At 38.5% G+C, this 22,708-nt stretch overlaps 1 protein-coding gene across 3 annotated transcripts in view; it reads left to right on the top strand.

Annotated features, from left to right (window-relative positions):
• ITCH (itchy E3 ubiquitin protein ligase) overlaps positions 1-22,708 on the top strand; it is a 146,785-nt gene that overhangs the window by 4,450 nt on the left and 119,627 nt on the right. The gene's annotated exons all lie outside the window — the stretch shown is intronic.

Here is a 22,708-nt window from a genome sequence, read left to right as displayed (position 1 = left end):
ATTTATCTTTGTATACTTGTCCAGATACTTGTATTATAGTTAAAAAGTGTAAGAAGTAAAAAGAAGGCAACATGCAGTGGAGAAAGAGAATGTAGAAAGAAAACTTGACTTGATTTTTTTAAGGTTTTATTTGAGAGAGAGAAAGAAAGAGAAAGAAAAAGAAGGAAAGCAGACTCCTTCCTTAGCAGGAGGCCCAATGCAGGGCTTGATCCCAGGACCTGGAGATCATGACCTGAGCTGAAGGCAGTTGCTTAGCCGATTGGGCCACCCAGGTGTCCCTGGTCTGATTTGATTTTGCTGATGACAAACTGACTTTTGGCAAGTTATTTAATCTTGCCTGGTCTCAGTTTATATATCTGTAAAATAGATGTATTGATTCCTACCTGCCTTCCTGACATTGTTTTAAGGATCAAATAAAATAATACATACTAAAGCTTTAGAAAAAATGAGGGCAGCTTGGGTTTCTCAGTGGTTTAGCGCCGCCTTCAGCCCAGGGCCTGATCCTGGGGACCTGGGATCGAGTCCCACGTCAGGCTCCTTGCATGAAGCCTGCTTCTTCCTCTGCCTTGTCTCTGCCGTGCTCTCTCTCTGTGTGTCTCTCATTTCTCTCATTAATAAATAAATAAAATCTTAAAAAAATGAATTCACAACTTAAGACATTATCTAGGTTTACAAGGTGGGAGAAGTTGGCAGTAATAATGGGAAGGAAGACATGAGGACAGGACAGATTGACTTTAAAGGATCAGGAGAGATAAAGAAGACTACTAGTTAAGAAGAAAAAAAAAAAAAGTAGAGCATGAAAAAAGTCAAGCAGTGGGATACCTGGGTGGCTCAGCGGTTGAGCGTCTGCTTTTGTCCCAAGACGGTATCCTGGAGTCCTGGGATAGATCCCACATCAGGCTTCCTACATGGAGCCCGCTTCTCTCTGCCTATGTCTCTTCCTCTCTCTCTGTATCTCTCATGAGTAAATAAAATCTTTAAAAAGAAAAGTCAAGCAGTAAGAGAATAAGGAATGAATGAAGTAGAACTAATGAATTGGTAGGTGAGAAAGCTGAATAGGATAGTGGTCCCTTTCACTAATTCTAACCTTGCGACTCTTTGTTGTCATTATCATTACCACCTTCTTCACATAAATCTCCTATCCATACTTAGAGTCTTGTCTTCACTGTAAACATCAGTATTCATACTTCTGTGTGCCTCTTTGTGTTTGGTTTATATTTCTGTTAACTACCCTATAAATGCTTAGAGATTGACTATGATTTGCTTATTATGGTGTCCCAGGTCATTGCTATAACCAAATGTGTACTTACTCCGTTCTTTTTTATAATTATGGAGAGAAGGAGAAGATGGGGAGAGCTTTGTGAGAGATAGTAGGAAAGGAAGTGACTAAGGGAAAGTAGATAAATAAGACATGGTAAGGGAGCAGCCCGAGTGGTTCAGCAGTTTAGTGCTGCCTTCAGCCCAGGGCTTGATCCTGGGGACCTGGGATCAAGTCCCACGTGAGGTTTCTTGCGTGGAGCCTGCTTCTCCTTCTGCCTGTGTCTCTGCCTCTCTCTCTGAGTCTCTCATAAATAAATAAATAAATAAATAAATAAATAAATAAATAAATAAAATCTTAAAAAAAAAGACATGGTAAGAATTGTCAAAATATAATGAAAGGAAATGCATAAAAATGAAAAATACATAGAGCAAAAAAAGAAGGGGAAAGGAGATGATGTTACCTGCACCAAAGGAAAAAGGTAGCTTTCATTTCTTTAATGGTAATGTAATACCTCACAAAAAGCTGCATGCTGGGAAAAATTGTTCCTCATACCAACTATCTGTAAAATGTTTCTAAAAGTGTCCACTACATCCTGAACTCACAGAGTAGTTCTTTGTGAAAGAAAACTAGGACAACATTTAGAAGACCTGGGTTCTAGCCTTGGTATTGACTCTTCTCTGTGTTTCTCATGAATAAATAAATGAAAAAAATCTTAAAAAAAAAATAAAGGTATCAAATGTGATGATCTCCGTTTTCTTTCATCTCATTTTTTGAATATATTTTGTACTTCATGTGCTGGCTCACTAATTTTTCAGGGTCTTGTTGATACCACGATATAAGATTGGTCTTAAAAATATCTTAAAATTAAAAAGAATTTATTCATGAGAAACGTAGAAAGAGAGGCAGATCTTTCTCGATCTCAGGAACCCCAGAACCATGACCTGAGCCAAAGGCAGGCGCTTAATCACTGAGCCACCCAGATTCCTTGGTCTTAGAAATATCTTATAGTAGAACTTCATAATATCAGTTGCCTTATAAAAAAATTTTTTTTAAATTTTTATTTATGATAGTCACACACACAGAGAGAGAGAGAGAGGCAGAGACACAGGCAGAGGAAGAAGCAGGCTCCATGCGCCGGGAGCCCGATGTGGGATTCGATCCCGGGTCTCCAGGATCACGCCCTGGGCCAAAGGCAGGCGCCAAACTGCTGCGCCACCCAGGGATCCCCTATCAATTGCCTTATAAATGAGAAGCCATTATATTTTAAGTTCTACTTCAAACATTGGCAGAAAGAGAGACTTACAGAAAACATAGTATAGAAATGTTGTTTGTATTTTTCAGCAATCATTTATTGAGCTTCTGTTGTGCTAGGTCCCAATGGGTACTTAATATAAAACCCCTGCCTCAAGGATTTTGTGTTTTTGTCGTGAAAACAAAGTTACTGACCAGTAATTGTTGTAAAAAGCAGGGTGATAGATGATACAGTAAGGATTGCATTGCATTGCAATTTAAGGTACCAACTTTAGATTTCTTGGTTCCTTTAACATACCTGAATATGTGCTAAATGCTGCTGTTGTAGGTAATACAGGGACTCATGATGAAAAAAAAAACCAATTCCTGCCCTCAAGCAACTTGCAGGTTTGTTTTTTTTTTCCCCAGGTCTGGAAACTGCTTATCCCAATAGATTTACTCTTCTGTCACAGGAAATAAGTTTTGTACTATCACTTCATAGTTTTATTTTTTTAATTTTCATTTATTTTTTAAATATTTTATTTATTTATTCATGAGAGACGCACGCAGAGGGAGAAGCAGGCTCCAAGCAGAGGGAGAAGCAGGCTCCATTCCGGGGTCCCCAGGATCACGCCCTGGGCTGAAGGCGGCGCTAAACCTTTGAGCCACCTGGGCTGCCCAACTTCAAAGTTTTAAACAAAGAATTCATCTGCATATTGAGCTTGCCTTACTCCAGAAATGTTTAATAGCATACTTGCTGTCTGATAAAATATATTATTTTATTGGATCTCTAATGTTTTCTCTGTCAATGACAGAAATTCTTATTTTAGGGTAAAGAAAAATCCAAATGCCATCTGAATAGAATGTTTAGGTGAACTTTGGTTTGCTTCTTAGTCAACTTTCAGAGAAAGAGTGGAATCTAAAATTTAGCCTTGATTCTTTGTTCCAAGGAATCAATTTAGTTGGTCACAGAAGAGAGGATGCTAGTCTAAAGGAATCATATTGTAGAAGTTAACAATGTGTACTAGAGTTAAATTGTCTGGTTTTGGATTTTGACTCTACCATGTACTAGGAGTATGATGTTGGCCAGGTTCCTCATCTATAAATTGGGAATAGTAATGACATATATCCATAGGGTTGTTGTGTGGGTTAAATAAGATAATGTGTTTTTGCTTGAAAAGAAGTTGGCTCGCAATAAGTGTGTTGTGTTTATTGTTGTTGTTGTTATTTTATTATCATTACCACCAACCTTGTCTTAAAATTGTTTCAGTACTTAATTCATTATCTAAGGTGACCATTGTAAATTTAAGTGGACTATTTTATTTTATTTTTAAAAAATTTTTTTTTTAAATTTTTATTTATTTATGATAGTCACAGAGAGATAGAGAGAGGCAGAGACATAGGTAGAGGGAGAAGCAGGTTCCATGCACTGGGAGCCTGACGTGGGATTCGATCCCGGGTCTCCAGGATCTCGTCCTGGGCCAAAGGCAAGCGCCAAACTGCTGCGCCACCCAGGGATCCCTAAGTGGACTATTTTAAATAGTAATGATCTGATTGAGACTTAAGTGGACTAGGAAATTCATGTTCCTCTAATGGTGTAGCTGTTAAGCAGCTTTGGCTTACTTTTAAAAAAAATTGAAAGGTAAAATTGACTGGTTTAACCATTAAAAATACATAATTCAGTGTGTTGGCTCACTATTGATCTCATGGGGAGTATAGGATCAAGTATAGCTTGAACACCTTAACTTTTTTTCTAAACAGAAACTGGGAATCCAGATTTTGTAAGAAATCTTTATTTTTAAATGTTGGCAACTTTTGAAATCGTAATATAAACACTGTGGGCCAGGCAACTCACCACTGTGGGCAGGATTTGTCTTGTGGATTGCCACTTTGCAACCTCTGTTCTGGAGCTTGACTTTTTGCATCATAGCCCATGCTCCCTGCCTTCTGGGCAGAAAGTCCTTACCCACATAAAGATTTAAAACAGTTCAGGCCATATCTTAGAGCAGTCTAAGGCTGAATAAGAAATATGCAGAATAATACTTAAGGTAGAGAGGAGGAGGGAAGTTATTTAAGACTGAGATTTGGAATGGGCAAAGTGAAATGGACTTGAGATGGTGATAGTATAACAAGTAGATTAATTGGAGTTTAGATTAATCTGAAGAGGGTTTTTTTTTTTTAAAGATTTTATTTATTTATTCATGAGAGATTTTATTTATTCACAGAGAGAGAGAGAGAGAGAGAGAGAGAGAGAGAGAGGCAGAGACACAGGCAGAGGGAGAAGCAGGCTCCATGCAAGGAGCCCAACGTGGGACTCGTAGGACTTGATCCTGGGTCTCCAGGATTACGCCCTGGGCTGAAGGCGGTGCTAAACCGCTGAGCCACCCCAGCTGTCCTGGAGAGGGTTTTTATAAGCCTAGTAATAGGAGAAAGTTTTGAAAAGTTAAGAGGAAACTTTTTGTTTTGGGAGAACCTTGAGTCCTATTGGGTGGCAGGATAAAATGGTATTTTGTGGCGATTTTTCAGGTAATATCGAGATCTGCAGTATTTTTTTTTTTTTTTTTTTTTTAGATCTGCAGTATTTATACTAGAGTTGGCAGTCTGGAGGCAGGGAGACTAGGCTAGGGAGGTCGGTGGTCATGGAAATGGAAAGGAAGATACGAAAGCTTGTATAAGAGACAAAAGCATATATATGGATCATGCTGTGACATTGAGACCCTGCAGTAGATGAAGAGAGCCAATTTTGAAGGCTTTCCCCCTATTCATTCCTTTGTAAAAACTGGGGTATGTGAGGATAATACTATTATCCCTCCTTTTTCTTGTTGTGGATCTTGCTGTATCACTCTCAGCCCTAGGACCTCTTTAATGATGGATCACAATACATAGTCTTATGATTTCTCAGCTTGTACAAATAGAATAGAAAAAAGAAGAAACCAAGTAGTTCAGCTGCTTATCACATTTCTAGTGTGGGATTTTTGGTGATCTCAGCCTCTGATAAGTTTCACTAGACTTTATACATGGAATTTTTATATTTACTGACAGTTTGCTCATGGAAACGATGTAGAATTTTGCTGCAGAAACTTGACAATAATTAATTTATGATTTAGAATGTTTAAAGAAACTGATAAACATTGTAGAAAGGTGGAATGTGTTTATTCTGTATAACTTGAGAAAGTGATTTTTAGGATTTTATTTTCACCAGGCCTTTTGTTCTGTTTCTACTGTCTCATGAAAATTTTGTCAACATACCCAGGGAAATTATTTCTTATTCTTGGGTAAAATGCCAAATATAGTTACTGTAAGTGTTCTCTTTGGTAAGTAAGCTGAATAGTATGATAGATGTAGCCTGAGTATTAAGAATAGTTGAGATGCGGAGCGCCTGGCTGGCTCAGTTGTTGGGTGTCTGCCTTGGGCTCAGGGTGTGATCCCAGGATCCAGGATCGAGTCCCACATCTGGTACCCTACAGGGAGACTGTTTCTCCCTTTGCCTGTGTCTGCCTCTCTCTCTGTGTCTCTCATGAATAAATAAATAAATATAAAAAAAAAAAAGAATAGTTGAGATGCAGTATTTCCCTCATTGATAATAAAAGTACTGAACTGAGCCTCTGAAAAGTACAAAAAGTTGATGCTGTCAGAGAGATGCAGCAATAGGGTCAAATAGATTTGAGCTAAATCTAAATCTTGTTTAATGGAGAAGAGATTTTTTTTTTTTTAAAGCATGGTCTAACCTAGTTTTTGGAATTCTTTTGCTCTGAATATTGAAAGGGATTTTCAGGTGGTTGATTTAATTATAGATCTGAAAAAAAATAATTATAGATCTGCTTTGGAAGTGGGAAGGCAAGGAACATGAGAGAGGCATTAGCTGCATTTGTTTCTGTGGAAAGTCAGTAGTCAAAAGGAAATCCCAGATTATCCTTTTCTTTGCTGCAGTTTTTGGAGGAAAGATATTTACAACATGTTTCACTTTATTATTTATTTATTTATTTATTTATTTATTTATTTATGTAGTCAGTCTTATATTTTTTTTAAAGGATTTTATTTATTTATTCATGAGAGATACAGAGAGAGAGAGAGAGAGAGAGAGAGAGAGAGAGAGGCAGAGACACAGGCAGAGGGAGAAGCAGGCTCCATGCAGGGAGCCCAACGTGGGACTCGATCCCAGGTCTCCAGGATCACACCCTGGGCTGTAGGCTGTGCTAAACTGTGGAGCCACCAGGGCTGCCCAACATGTCTTAATTTAAAGCTGTATTTTATATATACTGAAATGTGCAGAACCTAGTTACTACTGCTTTTCATTGTCTAGAATGTTGCTGACATTTACCTGCTATCATCTCCTTGCCTGTTGTCTTTATCTTTGAGGGTTTTGACTTCATTTATTTCATTTTGCTGGTGTTTCAGGAGGGAGTGGAGATGGAGTGCTTATGTTCAGTCAGCCCTGTTCGTTGATTTTACTATATCAATGGATATTTTCATCTCTAAAGGACAAAGAAAATGATGAACTTATCTGTCCTGTTTATTTTGTTTGTTTCTTTTTGTGGTAAGATACACATGACATAAAACTGACTATTGTAACCATTTTTAAGTGTTCAGTTTAGTGGTATTAAGTATATTCACTATTGTGCAGCCATTACCATTGTGTGTCTTTAGAATTTTTTATCATCCCAAACTGAAACTTAGTACCAATTAAAAAATAACTCACCGTTCCCCTTCCCTTAGCCCCTGGTAACCACTCTATTGCTACTTTTTTGTCTCTGTATAGAATTTGAGTATTTTAGGTGTACCTCATATAATTGGAATCATACAATAGTTGTCATTTATGTCTGGCTTATTTCACTTTGCATAATATCTTCAAGGTTCATGTAGCATGCATCAGGATTTCATTCCTTGTTAAGGCTGATTAATACTCCACTTTATGTGTCTACCACATTTTGTTTATCCATTCCTCTGTTTATGGACATTTAGCTTACTTCACCTTTTGACTTTTGTGAATAATGATGCTATGAATGTGGGCGCACAAATAATTGTGAGTCCCTTCTTTCATTATTTTAAGGTATATTCCCAGAAATAGAATCTTTGGATCCAGTGGTAATTCTGTGTTTGATTTTTTGAGGAACCACCATACTGTTCAAATAGCAGCTATACCATCTTACATTCCCATCAGCAGTGCACAAGAATTCTAGTTTTCCACACTCATACCATTTGTTATTTGCTGTTGACTTTTTTAAAAAATATCCTAATGAGTGAATCTGTATCATTATAGTTTTGATTTGCATTTCTCTAATGATTAGTGATACTGAGTGTCTTTTCATGTACTTATTGGCTGGTAGTATATTTTTTTGAGAAGTGACTGCAGAAGTCCTTTTTTAATTAGGTGGTTTGGTATTTGATGTCCTAATTATTTTGTAGACTTCTGCCTGTATCTTTTCTGCTTCTGAGTCTACTGTGATTCTCCTCCTTTCCTATTGTTGACAAAGCAGCTAGACCCATTCTCTCCAACAGATAGCCCCTTAATAAATGTTTGGTGCTAAAAGGTTAAAAGTAGGGCTTTTTGAAAAGGTAAAGGTTGGTTGGGGCAAGACTTTCATTACATTTTTCTCTTGTTTTTGGAGTTCCCTATTCTCTTTTAATCACTTATTTGGTGGGATTAAACTTTTTTTAAAAAAGATTTTATTTATTCATGAGAGAGACAGAGAGAGGGGTAGAGACACAGGCAGAGGGAGAAGTAGGCTCTCTGAGGGAGCCTGATGTGTGGGACTCAATCCCATGACCCTGGGATCACGACCTGAGCCAAAGGCAGACAGTCAACCATTGAGCCACCCAGGCATCTCTAAACATTTTTTTTTTTTTTTAAGATTTATTGGTTTATTTGAGACAGTGCGCATGCAAGCAGCAGGGAAGGGCAGAGAGAGAGCGAGGGGGAGAGAGAATCCCCAAGAAGTCTTCCTGCTGAACAGGGAGCCCAACTCTGGGTTCTATCTCGGGACCCCAAGATCATGACCTGAGCCAAAAATCAAGAGCTGGACATTTAACCAGCTGAGCCATTCAGTGCCCCTAATGGGGTAGACATTTATAAAAGATCATGCTTTTAGGCAAAGAAGTCCATGTGTCATTAAATTTCATTTTAGAGAAGGAAAATAATAGGATCTTATTAAAAGAAACTTGATTCTTCTCTGAGAAGCTTGCTGTTATTACTGCTTAAGAAAATACAACTCAACCTGAGATATCCAAAGAAGGATTTTACTTTTTGTGATTCCAAACGAAGAAAATCTGTTTTAATCATTTCAGTGATTCACTTAAAAAAAAAAACAAACCCAAAAAACAAAAAACAAAGCGTTCTCTGTACCCAGTGTAGGGCTCAAACTCACAACTCTGAGATCTAGTCGCATGTTCTACTGACTGAGCCAGCTAGGTACCCCTCAGTGATTCACTTCTTATTTAACTTTTTATTGTGTAATGATTTGGGATTTCTTATTTTGAGACTGCTATTTCCTAGAGTTTTTTGTTTTAGACAAGAGGAGATTGGGAGTGATCCTATACTCAATACATATGTTAATAATTTTTTTAAAGATTTTTTAAAAATTTATTTATTCATGAGAGACACACAGAGAGAGGCAGAGACACAGGCCGAGGGAGAAGCAGGCTCCACACAGGGAGCACGATGTGGGACTTGATCCTGGGACTCCAGGATCGCGCCCTGGGCTGAAAGCAGGCGCTAAACCACTGCGCCACCCAGGGATCCTTTTTTGGCTCCTTTTAATAAAAATATAAATTTGCTTATAAAGTGTACATACATGTTACTCAATAGCTCATTAGTATTGACATCTAGTTTACTTGATAGTTCTTAAATTATGTTCAGAAATGGCTTGATAAAGGTTTGTTGGAAGGATGGGGCTGGTGACTATCAGGATTCTGTATTTTGAAGACCATCTGTGGGCATTAAGAGATGGTCAGAAATGAGTTTCTTGGGAGCCAAGAAATTCAAGTATTTGTAATTACGTTGTATAATTTCACACAAGCATTGTTTGCAAAAGAGAGCAATATTAATTATAGCGCAATGGTAGTTATATTTATTGTGGCATATCAAATCATTTAAACTCTAGCAGTAAATAGTCAAAAACCAGGAAACAATTAATATTAAAATGTTAGCTGTTTGGGAGAACAGGGAGAAAATTGCCTTCCGAACTAGTGGATACAGAGTTCAAACCATTTTGAATCATTCAAACCATTCATTTAGCAAATGAATGCTAAAATGTGATTCTAGGGCCAGTTTCCTCAAATTCTAATGTCATATTCTTGAACCTTGAAAGTTACACCTTTCTGTTCTTCTTTTCTTTTTTTTAAAGATTATTTATTTATTTATTTATTTATTTATTCATTCATTCATTCATTCATTCATTCATTCATTCATTCATGAAAGACAGAGAGAGGCAGAGACACAGGCAGAGGGAGAAGCAGGCTCCATGCAGGGAGCCTGATGTGGGACTTGATTCCGGGACTCCAGGATCACGCCCTGGGCCAAAGGCAGGCGCTAAACTGCTGAGCCACCCAGGGATTCCCCTGTTTTTCTTTTTGAATAAGGTAATTGTCTTTTTATGCATATGCTTTAGATCCACTCGCATACATTTGGTTGGAATACGGGAAAGGAGCTTTTCAATGATCTGAGATCCATTTATGGGTTATTCAGAGCCAGGGTTTCACTTTTGAGAGGGAGAGAATGAATGGTCTATGCCCTACCTCTCTGTTAAGGTAACTTTTTCCAGGAAATAAGAAAGCAGCTCTTCCCCATCATCAATGGGTTTGAATTCATTTCCTCTTGTTTCATTGAGAATGGAATGAATATTTTACCTTCTACCCCAATCCAAAGAACTCTTATTCCCTCTGATAATATCTTCAGCAACTCATTCATCAAGTTCAGTTCCCTTGCTATCATTAGGAGAGAATGTGATGTAAACATTGTTCCTTCTTTTTTTTTTATTTTTTAAAGATTTTATTTATTTATTCATGAGAGAGACAGAGAGAGAGGCAGAGACACAGGCAGAGGGAGAAGCAGGCTCCATGCAGGGAGCCCGTTGTGGGACTCGATCCCGGGTCCCCAGGATCACGCCCTGGGCCGAAGGTGGCGCTAAACCCCTGAACCACCTGGGCTCCCCAACATTGTTCCTTCTTGTTAGTCTCCGCTACTGTGACTGGAAAGAGCAGGATCTAGTTTTCTTTCTTAAAGATTTTATTTATCCATTCATGAGAGACATAGAAACAGAAAAGGAGAGAGGGAGAGACAGAGACACAGGCACAGGGAGAAGCAGGCTCTATGCAGGGAGCCCGATGTGGGACTCAATCCCAGGACTCCAGGACCACGCCCCGGGCCGAAGGTAGGCGCTAAACCGCTGAGCCACCAAGCGATCCCTCTAGTTTTCAACCCAGCTGGGTAGTGTGGCTGCTGGTTGCGTACACAAGAACCATTATCACTTATATGGTTCTACTTCTATCTGGATTGAGGCTCCATTCTTCACAGTAGTGGCTGGCAAATGAATACAGATCTTTAAAAACTGATCCTTTTAGACATAGCTATTTCGCTTGAGTGGTTTGAGAACATGGCTAAGTGGCCCTCCAAAGGAAAGTACTTAGTATTGCCAGTTACTATGTATGCTTCTGTATTATATTTATTTTTTTAAAGATGGATTTATTTTAGGGGGGGAGGGGCAAAGAGAGAGGAAGAGAATCTCAAGCAGACTCTCCACTCAGTGTGGAACCCACTTTGTCTTTATCTCATAACCCTCAGATCATGACCTGAGCTGAAATCAGGAGTCAGGCACTCTATGACTGAGCCACCCAGGTGCCCCATAAGGTTGTTTGAGAGTTTGACTTCATTAGGTGTTAGTTCTCTGAATACCACTGTGTTCTTTAGCTCTTTGAGCTATGTAGTTATGCTTTGACAAGCAGTTTTTCTTCTTACCAGTTGTGTGTGTGTGTGTGTGGTTTTTGGTTTGGTTGTTTTTGTTTTTATTGAGAGAGAAGTGGGGGAGGAGGGCAGAAGGAGGGGGAGAGAGAGAGAATCTTATTTATTTGTTTGTTTTTTGTTTATTTTTGAGAGAGAATCTTAAACAGGCTCCATGCCCAGTACAGATCCCGACTGAGAGGCTCAATGTAGGGCTCAGTCTCATAACCCTGAGCCAAAATCAGTAGTCAGTCATCGAACTGACTGAGCCACATTGGCGCCCCTAGTGTGTGTGTGTTTTTTTTTTTAAGGCTTTTAATTTATTTATTAATGAGAGACACAGAGAGAGAGGCGGAGACACAGGCAGAGGAAGAAGCAGGCTCCCCATGGGGATCCTGGGATCATGACCTGAGCCAAAGGCAGATGCTCAGCCACTGAGCCACACAGGTGCCCCCCTAGTGTGTTTTCTGAAATGTCTTTTTGGTGGCTTTTTTTTTTTTTTAAGAATTATAGGCTTATATTAAATTATTGAAAGGTTTCTAGGTCAAAATAGATGTGGCATATACAAATAACGGATTATGTTGGATATGTTATTTCTGAAAATAAACCAAACTTCATAATATTCTGACTAATAATTTTTCTATAAATAAGACACATGATTTAAATAAGGGTAGAAATATAGTTTGCTGTTTGTTGCTTATGGGACAAAATATTATTGAAATAATCTTTTGAGGGGTATGGGGGGGGAGGGAGCCTGCTTCTCCCTCTGCCTATGTCTTTTCCTTTCCCTGTGTCTCTCGTGAATAAATAAATAAAATCTTTAAAAGAAATCTTGTGAAATATGTCTCTTTCCACATTTTTATTTCTGTTGCCTTTCAGGAAGACGTTAAGATTAATTTTTACCTCTGGCAGTGTTTTAGTACCTCCTTTCTGCATTAGATATTCTGTCACATTTTTCTAGTGTGATAGTAAACATTTCTCAAACGATGTAAAAGTATTAAGAATTGACGCTGTTTTAAGTTTCTTTGTAACTGACAGTTTAATAGGTAATAGCTTATTTTAATATTGTATTATATCTTAGATTCAAACCGGTATCTTCAGTGGTTCAAATCACAGTGGTTTACTAGGTGAAGATAGAGACTCCACTGTACTTGATGGTGAAAGCTTTTTTAAAAAAAAAATCTTGTAAAAAAAAGTCCATTATTTTTGATAGGAAATTCAAACAGAGGCTTTTACCTAGTCTCTATATCTCTTTAAAGTTTTTAAATTTATTTTTAGAGTGAGAGCATGTGAGTGGGAGTAGGGGCAGAGGGAGAGGGAAAGAAGATCCTCAAGCAGATTCCCTCCTGAGCACAGAGCCAGGGCTTGATCCCAGGACCCTGAGATCATGACCTGAACCAAACTCAAGAGTTGGATGCTTAACCAGCTGAGCCACCCAGGCACCCCTCGTCTCTATATCATGACTTTTTTTTTTAATGTTTTATTTATCTATTCATGAGAGACACACAGAGAAAGGCAGAGGGAGAATCAGAACCCCCACAGGGAGCCTGATGTGGGACTGATCCCAGGACCCTGGGATCACTACCTGAGCCGAAGGCAGACTCTCAGTCACTGAGCTACCTTTGTCCTTATCTTATGAATTTTAAAGCTGTAAATGGAAGCAAAGTTGAAATTGCTCTAAAATTGAGTCTTAGGAAGAGGAAGAGGAGGCAAAAGGATAGATTAGAAAATGAAAGGGACATTAGAAAAGATAGGTTAACTTAGTAGTGAGATATGGAGGTAGAAGGAAGGTACTAGAAAGGATCAGTGAGTCCTGGAAAGAGCTCCCCAAGACACACAGGAGAGCTAGAGTCAAATATTTCCCCCTTTTTATTGTAGAAACTAGATTAACAGCTTTTTTTTTTCTTTTGTCATTCACATTGGGAATATTAATTTTTGAGGGAGTTAAGTTTATTGAGATGTAACTTGCACATAGTAAAATTCCTCCTTTTGTAATGTACAGGTCTTTGAATTTTGACAAACACTTGCAGTCTAGTGTTCCTTTGTAGTCACTCATTTTTCCCCAGCCCTGTCCTGTAGGAAGCACTAATGTGTTTTCTATCCCAAAAGTTTTGTCTTTTCCAGAATGTCATATAAATAGAATCAGAGGATGTATCAGTTTCCTAGAGCTGCTGTAACAAGTTACCACACATTGGTTAGTTTAAAATAGCTGAACCTTATTTTGTCACAGTACTAGAGTCTAAAAGATCAAAGTGTCAGGAGGTTTGGAATTTCTCAGAAGGAGAACCTATGCCATGCCTCTCTTGTAGCTTCTGATGGTTGCTGGTGATCCTTACGTTCCTTGGCTTTGTATATGCTTCTTTCTAGTCTTTGCTTCTGTCTTTGCGTGGCATTCTCCCTATGTTAGGTCACGTCATCTTTACTCTGTACATGTCTATATGTCTAAATTTTCTTCTTATAAGGACATAAATCATTGAATTAGGGCCCACCTTAATCCCATATGACCTCATCTTAACTTGATTACATTTACAGAGGTCTTAAAAGACCAAATAAGGTCACGTTCTGAGATTTCAGATGGACATACATTTTGGGGAGACGCTATTCAGCATAGCACATAGGGTATGTAGCCTTTCTAAAAGAATGTGTTTTTTGGAGGGTGCTTGGGTCGCTTAGTAGGTTAAATGTCTGTTTCGATTTTGGCTCAGGCCATGATCTCAGATTAGAGGGATTGATCAAGCTCCTGCTTGGTCTCCGTGTTCAGCTGGGTGTCTGCTGGAGATTCTTGTTCTCTCTGCCCCTTCCCTGGCGTGCATGGATGCACATGCTCTCTGTCTCTCTCTCAGATAGATAGATCAATCAATCAATCTTTTAGAAAATGTTTTTTTTTCCAATGTTTTAAATGTTAACTTTAAAAAATCATACAGTAAAATTGACTTTTTTTTTGGTGTATTGTAGGAATTTTAATGCATGTACAGATATTTGTAACATCACAATCAGGATACAGAATAGTTTCCTTGTGCCAGAACCTTGTACTGCACTTTGTAGTTCTGCCCACCCTCTACTCTTACCAGTCACAGATTTATTACCTATTTCTATTGTTTTGTCTGTTGGAGATTGTCACATAAGTGGAATAATACATACCTAACTTTTTTTTTTTTTTTTTTTTTTTTTTTACATATGTAACCTTTTGAAACTGGGTTTCAGTCAGCATGATACCTTCCAGATTCATCCAGGTTGTTTCATGTATTAGTAGTTTCTTTTTTTTACTGAGTAGTATTCTGATGTATGAATGCACCACAGTTTATCAGTTTATCTGTTGAGGGATATTGGGTTGTTTGACATTTTTGGCAGTTATGAACAGAATTACTATAAACATTCCTGTACAGGTTTTAAGTGAATGTTGCTTTTATTTTTTTAGGCAGCGTTTCTTAATCTTGGTACTGTGACATTTTGGGCTGGGTACTTTGTTGTGGAGGGCTAGATTACAAGATGTTTAGCAGCATCCCTTGCTTCTGTCCACTTAACAGTAGCCACCTGCACCTCCAAGCTGGTTGTTAAAGAAAAAAAAAATCCCATAGTACAAAATAACCTCTGATTAAGAACTCTAAATACCTAGGAATGAGATTGTTGGGTTGTATGGTAAATGTGTTGAAATTTGTAAGATGCAGGCAAAGTATTTTCCATATAGACTACCATTTTGCATTCCAATAAGGATGTTAAACATTGTCAGCACTTGTTATTGTCAGTATTTTCTTGTTTTAGCCATTCTGATAGGAGTGTCATGGTATCTCTCATTGTGATGGGGTACTCTTTATATTTTTTTAAAAAAAACAGTTATTTTGAATAAACTAAGCTACAGAAAAGTCAGAACAGCATAGTGATAATAAAAAAAAAACAAGAATAGTGAAATCTTTTTTTTTCTAGTGAATACTTGTAAGTACTTTGCCTAGATTGACCAGTTAATAATATCTTATCACATTTACTTTCTCTAAGTAGATACTTTTGATTTTGTTGGACCATAAGAAAATTAGTTACAGCCATCATATTTCACCCCTAAACACTTTTGCATTACTTCTCCCAAGAAAAAGGATATTTTCCTTTCTAACCACAGTAATGTGTTATCACTTCTAAGAAACTTATCCTTAATTCCATAATATCAACTAATATTCATATTCATATTTCCCCAATTGCCCCTAAAAATCTTTTATGGTTTTGTCCTCAGATCTAGGATTTAATCAAGATTCACATTTTGTTATGTCTCTCTCTCTCTTTAAAGATTTTATTTATTTGAGAGCGATAGAGATAGCAACAGAGATAGTGAGACCATGAGTGGGGAGCAGACAGAGAAGGGACCCTGATGCAGGGCTTGATCATGGGATCATGCAGCAAGGGGCCTGATGCCGGGATCGATCTAGTATCCCAGAATCATGAATTGAGCCAAAGGCAGACTCTTAACTGACTGGAGCCACCCAGGCACCCCTGTAGTGTCTTGATCTAGGATAGTCTGCTTGCCTTTTTTTTTTTCTTTTAAAGGTTTTATTTATTTATTCATGAGAGACAGAGAGAGGTAGAGACATAGGCAGAAGAAGAAACAGGCTCCCCGCGGGGACCCCCATGTGGGACTCGATCGATCCTGAAACTCCAGGATCATGACCTGAGCCAAAGGCACACGCACAACCACTGAGCCACCCAGGTGTCCGGTCTGCTTGCCTTTTTAGTTTTTTAGTATGTTAAGTTTTATAACGAGTGCAGGCCAGTTGACCTGTAGAGTGTAACACATTTTGGGTATAATGATTTACTCATTATTAGATTTGGACAAGAATACTAGTGTAGGGGACATTATATACCTTTTTTTTTTTTCATTGTATTGGGAGACACAATGGCATATTGTCACATCAGTGGTGTCAGCAAATTTATTTACTTGATTAATATGATACTATCAGATCTCTCCATTATAATAGTGTACTTTTCCCTTTTTATTTTTTAATTTTTTAATTTTTTTTAAGATTTTATTTATTTATTCATGAGAGACACAGATTGAGAGAGAGGCAGAGACACAGGCAGAGGGAGAAGCAGGCTCCATGCAAGGAGCCTCATGTGGGACTCCATCCCGGGACTCCAGGATCATGCCCTGGACTGAAGGCAGCACTAAACTGCTGAGCCCCTGGGCTGCCCACCTTCTGCCCTTTTGAAATTGTGGTACAATGCATATAACCATTGTAAAATTTACCATCGTAACTATTTCTTAAAAGATTTATTTATTATTTTAGAGATTACGCAAGTTGAGGGAAGGGCAAAAGGAGATGGAGAGGGGAAGCCGACTCCCTGTGGAGCGTGGAGCCTGATGCAGGGCTTGATTTCAGGACCCCAAGATCATGACCTGAGCTGAAACCAAGAGTCAGACTCGTAACCAACTGAGCCACTTGGGTGCTCCCATCATAACCATTTTTAAGTGTACAGTTCAGTGGTACTCATTACATTCATATCATTATGCAGTCATCATGACCATCCATCTCTAGAACTCTTTTTGTCTTAAAAAATTGAAACTCTATACCCCATTAAACAATACCTCTCCATACCCTCCTCCCCTGAGCCCTTAGTAACTGTACTTTCAGTCTCCTTTTGACTACTCTAAGTACCTTGTGTAAATGGAATCATCTTTTTGTGGTTGGCTTATTTCACTTAGCATAATGTCCTAAAGGTCCATCCATGTTATAGCATGTGTCAGAATTGCCCCCCCCCTTTTTTAAGATTTTATTTATTTATTAGAGCACATGTGAGAGAGCCAGACAGACAGAGGGCAAGGGCAGAAGGAGAAGTGGACTCTGCTGAGCAGGAGCACAGGACCCTGGGATCATGACCTGAGTAGAAGGCAGATACGTAACTGAGCCATCTGTGTGCTCCAATTTCCTTCCTAATATTATTCCATTGTATGTATATACTGTATTTTGCTTATCCATTCATCCATTGATGGACAGTTGGGTTACTTCCACATTTTAGCTATTGTGAACAACACTGCTATGAACTCGTGTGTACAAATAACCTTTTCTAGACCCTACTTTCAATTCTTCTGGGTATATAGCAAGAAGTGGAATTACTGGATCATATGGTAATTCTATTTTTACATTTTTGAGGAACCACCATACAGTTTCCCATAGCAGCTATATCCTTTCATGTTCCAACCATCAGTGCACAAAGATTATAATTTCTCTACATCTTTGACAATATTATCTTAGTTTTTTTGATAGTAGTCATCCTAATGGGTGTGAGTTGGTATTTCATTGTGGTTTTGATTTGCATTTCCCTAATTAGTGGTGTTGAGTGTCTTTTCACGTACTTGCCATTCTCTGGAGAAATGTCAGTTCAGGCACTTTGTCCTTTTTTTTTTTTTAATTTTTATTTTTTTATTTTATTTATTTATGATAGGCACACAGTGAGAGAGAGAGAGAGGCAGAGACATAGGCAGAGGGAGAAGCAGGCTCCATGCACCGGGAGCCTGATGTGGGATTCGATCCTGGGTCTCCAGGATCGCGCCCTGGGCCAAAGGCAGGCGCTAAACCGCTGCGCCACCCAGGGATCCCACTTTGTCCATTTTTGAATTAAGGTTTTGTTGTTGAGTTTTAGGAGTGCTCTGTATATTCTGAATATTAATTCTTTAGATGAATGATTTGCAGCTATTTTCTCCTGTTTTGTAGGTTGTCTTTTCATTCTGTTGATAGCATCTTTTGCACAAAAGTTTTCAATTTTTGTGAAGTCCAATTTATCTTTTTTTTTCTTTTGTTGCCTATACCTTTGGTGTCATATGCAAGGAATCATTGCCAAATCCACTGTTGTAAAGCATTTGTCCTATTTTCTTCTAAGAGTTATATTTTTAGGTCTTAGCGTTTAGGTCTTTGATCCATTTTTAATTTTTGTAAATGGTGTTAGGTAAGGGTCCAACTTTATTCTTTTGCAAGTGGACATCTGGTTTTCCCAGCACCATTTGTTGAAAAGACTGTCCTTTCCCCTTTGGTTTTGGCACCCTTGTCAAAAATCATTTTACTTTATATATAAGAGTTTATTTTTGGGCTGTCTATTCTAGTCCAGTGGAATAAGTTTGTATGTCTGTTTCTATACCAGTACCACAATGTTTTGATTATTGCAACTTTGTACTAAATTTTGAAATCAGGAAATATAAGTCCTTTAACTTTGTTCTTTTTCAAGATTGTTTTGGCTATTCAAGATCCCTGGAGATTCTATATAAATTTTAGGATGGATTTTCTGTTTCTGCAAGAAACATCATTGGGATTTTGATAGAGGTTGCATTGAACCTGTAGACTTCTTTGGGTAGTTTTAACATCTTAACAATATTAAGACTTTTAATCCATAAACACAGAATATCTCTCCATTTATTTGCGTCTTCATTAATTTTTTTCAGCAGTGTTTTATAGTTTTCAGTGTTATGTCTTTTACCTCATTGGTTAATTCCTAAGTGTCTTACTGTTATGCTTTTTTTATTTTATTTATTTGACAGTAAGAGAAAGCAGGGGAGGGGCAGGGAGAGGGAGAAGCAAGCTTGCTGCTGAGCAGGAAGGCCTATGTGGGGCTGAATCCCAGGACCCCAGGATCATGACTGGAGCTGAAGGCAGATGCTTAACTGACCGAGTTTGTAAATGTAATTGTTTTCTTAATTTCCTGCTCAGATTCTTGATTGTTAGTGAATGTAAATGCAGCAGGTTTTTGTGTGTTGATTTCTGTATCTTACTAGTTTGCTGAATTTATTCTAACAGTTTCTTTTTTTTTGTGGAATATCTAGGATTTTCTGTATTTAAGATCGTATCTTCAAACAGGATTTTACTTCTTCCTTTCCAACTTGAACGCTTTTTATTCCTTTTTCTTTTTCTTTAATTTAAATATTTTATTTATTCATGAGAGAGAGAGATAGGCAGACGGAGAAGCAGGCTCCCCGTGGAGACCCCAATGTGGGATCCCCAGACACCAGATCACACCCTAAGCTGGAGGCAGATGCTCAGCCGCTGAGTCACTCAGGTTTCCCTATATTTCTTTTCTTGCCTAATTGCTTTGTTGAATGGAAGTGGTGAGAGTGCGCATCCTTGCCTTATTCCTGGTCTTCAAGAAGAAGCTTTCATTCTTTCACCATTGATTATTATGCCAGTTGTGGGATTTTCATTTGTGGCCTTTATTAACATACTGAAGTGGTTCGCTTCTCTTCCTACTTTGTTGAATGATTTTTATCATGGAAGGGAGTTAAATTTTGTCAGATGCTTTTCCTCTATCAATTGAGATGATCATGTTTTTTCCTTTCATTCTTTTTCTTTTTTTAAAGATATTATTTATTAATTCATGAGAGACACACAGAGAGAGGCAGAGAGAGAAGCAGGCTTCATGCAGGGAGCCTGATGTGGGACTCAATCCTGGGACTCTAGAATCCTGTCCTGGGGAGAAGGAAGGCGCTCAACCGCTAAGTCACCCAGGCGTCCCTGTTCTTTTAATATGATTATTATGTTGATTAATTTTTATTCTTATTTTTAAATTTTAATTTATTTTATTTTTGTATTTTTGTATTTTTTTAAAGATTTTATTTACTTACTCATGAGAGATAGAGAGAGAGAGAAAGCGAGAGAGAGCGAGCCAGAGACACCAGGCAGAGAGAAGCAGGCTCCATGCAGGGAGCCCGATGTGAGACTCAATCCTGGGTCTCCAGGATCATGCCCTGGGCTGAAGGCGGCACTAAACCGCTGAGCCACCCAGGCTGCCCTGATTAATTTTTATATTGAACCATTCTTGAATGCCAGGAATAAACCCACTTGGTATATAATCCTTTCAATATGCTCAGAAATGTCTACTACCTTCAAACATGTCAGTTTTTGCTTCATGTATTTTGATGATCTGTTATTAGCTGTGTACATGTTTATAATCATTGTGTCTTCCTGCTGTTTTGGGCCTTTTATTAATATTGTAACATCTTTGTCTCATAACCTTTTTTTTTTTTTAAGATTTTATTTATTTATTCATGAGAGAGAGAAGCAGAGTGACACAGGCAGAGGGAGAAGCAGGCTCCCTGCAGGGAGCTCGGTGCTGGCTCCATCCCGGGACTCCAGGATCATGCCCTGGGCCAAAGGGAAGCACTAAACCACTGAGCCACCCAGACGTCCCTCATAACCTTTTTTGATTTAAAGTATTTTGTGTAACAGGGCATCCTGGGTGGCTAAGCGGTTAGGCGCTGCCTTCGGTCCAGGACGTGATCCTGGAGACCCGGGATCGAGTCCCACGTCGGGCTCCTGGCATGGAGCCTACTTCTCCCTCTGCCTGTGTCTCTGCCTCTCTCTCTCTGTGTCTCTCATGAATAAAAAATAAATAAAGTATTTTGTGTAACATTAGTAAAGTCATCTCAGTAATCTTTTGGTTACTGTTTATGTCTTACGTGGAATATCTTTTTCCATCCTTTTAGTTTATTTGTGTCTTTGGATCTAGAATGAGGCTCTTGTAGACAACATATGATCAGATGATGCTTTTTTTTTTTTAAGATTATTTATTTATTCATGAGAGAGAGAGAGCGACAGAGAGACAGAGAGAGAGAGAGACACAGGCAGAGGGAGAAACAAGCTCCATGAAGGGAACCCGACATGGGACTCGATCCTGGATCTCCAGGATCTTGCCCCAGGCTGAAGGCTGTGCTAAACCGCTGAGCCACCCGGGCTGCCCATCAGATGATGTTTTTAATCCATTCTGCAAATTTCTGTCTTGATTGAGGAGAGTTCAATCCATTATTTTATCTGAAGTAATTACTGGTAAAGAGGGTCTTCCTCATTTTACTATTTCTTTTCCATATGTGCTATAGCTTTTTTTTTTCCATTTCTTTCATTATAGTCATTGTGTTTAGTTGATAATAAAACATTTTCATTTCCTTTTGTGTATATTCTGTACCTATTTGTGGTTATCATGGGGATTACATTTAAAGTCCTAGAGTTATAATATTCTAATTTGAATTTATAACTGCTTAATTTCAATAACATACAAAAGCTGTTTCTTTACAGCTCTGTCACCACCCATTTCAGTTATTGATGTCACAAAATTGCACCTTTATACATTGTTGTGGCATTGCTTTTTATGACCTTGCCTTGGAAGTCACATACTACCCTTTTCCTGCCACATTCTATTCATTAGAAGAAATTAACTAAATGAGCCTGCATTCTAGAGGTGGTATTAGGTTCCATCTTTTGAAGGGAGGAGTATCAGATCGTTTGTGGACATATTTTAAAATGCTATCATCTATTGGTGGTTCTTGCCTGACTCAGTTATTACATTAGATGCTGCAAAATAATGGTTCTTTCATTTCTTCTTCATTTCTTAAGCTCAGCTAAATTTTGAGGGGAAACTCAGTTCCCATTACCAGCCTCCAAATACTATTTCCAAACCAGTTTTTTATTACATTTTAATACTTTTTATTCTTATCCCCAAATCTTCTGGTTTATTAGATTACTTAACATTTCTGTGCTTGTTTCATCTTTGTTAAGGTGGGAGTAGTAGTATCTATGTCATTGGGAGTGTATTAATTTCGTCACTGCCATTACAAATTACCTCAAACTTGGTGACTTAAAATAGAGACTTACTTTCTCATGGTTCTGGAGCCCACAAGTCTGAAGTTAAGATGTCAGAAGAGCCTTACTTGTTCTAAAAGCTCTAGGGAGAGGGCAGCCCCGGTGGCGCAGCGGTTTGGTGCCACCTGCAGCCCAGGGTGTGATCCTGGAGACCCAGGATCAAGTGCCAAGTTGGGCTCCCTGCATGGAGCCTGCTTCTCCCTCTGCCTGTGTCTCTGCCTCTCTCTCTTTCTTTCTTTCTCTCTCTCTCTCTCTCTCTCTCTCTCTCTCTCAATAATCTTAAAAAAAAAATAAGTAAAAGCTCTAGGGAGAATTCTTCCTTCCGTTTTCCAACTCTTGGTGCCTCTAGGTGTCCCTTGGCTTGTGGCTGCATAATTTTAATCTCTACCTGTCTTTACATGGACTTTTTCTCTTCTACTTTCTGTGGGTCTTTTTTTTTTCTTAAAGATTTTATTATTCATGAGAGACACAGAGAGGGCAGACACACAGAGACAGACACACATAGGCAGAGGGAGAAGCAGGCTCCCCAAGGGGAGCCTGATGCAGGACTTGATCCCAGGACTCTGGGATTATGACCTGAGCCAAAGGCAGATGCTCAACCACTGAGCTACCCAGGTGCCCCTTCTGTGGGTCTCTTAACAGGACAATTGTCACTGGATTTAAGTTTCACCTAGATAATTT

This window comes from Nyctereutes procyonoides, unplaced genomic scaffold (assembly GCF_905146905.1).
Source record: "Nyctereutes procyonoides isolate TBG_1078 unplaced genomic scaffold, NYPRO_anot_genome, whole genome shotgun sequence".
In the NCBI taxonomy this organism is placed as follows: Eukaryota; Metazoa; Chordata; class Mammalia; order Carnivora; family Canidae; genus Nyctereutes; species Nyctereutes procyonoides.
The sequence above is the reverse complement of the archived record's forward strand: the minus strand, read 5'-3'. Positions and strand labels throughout refer to the sequence as shown.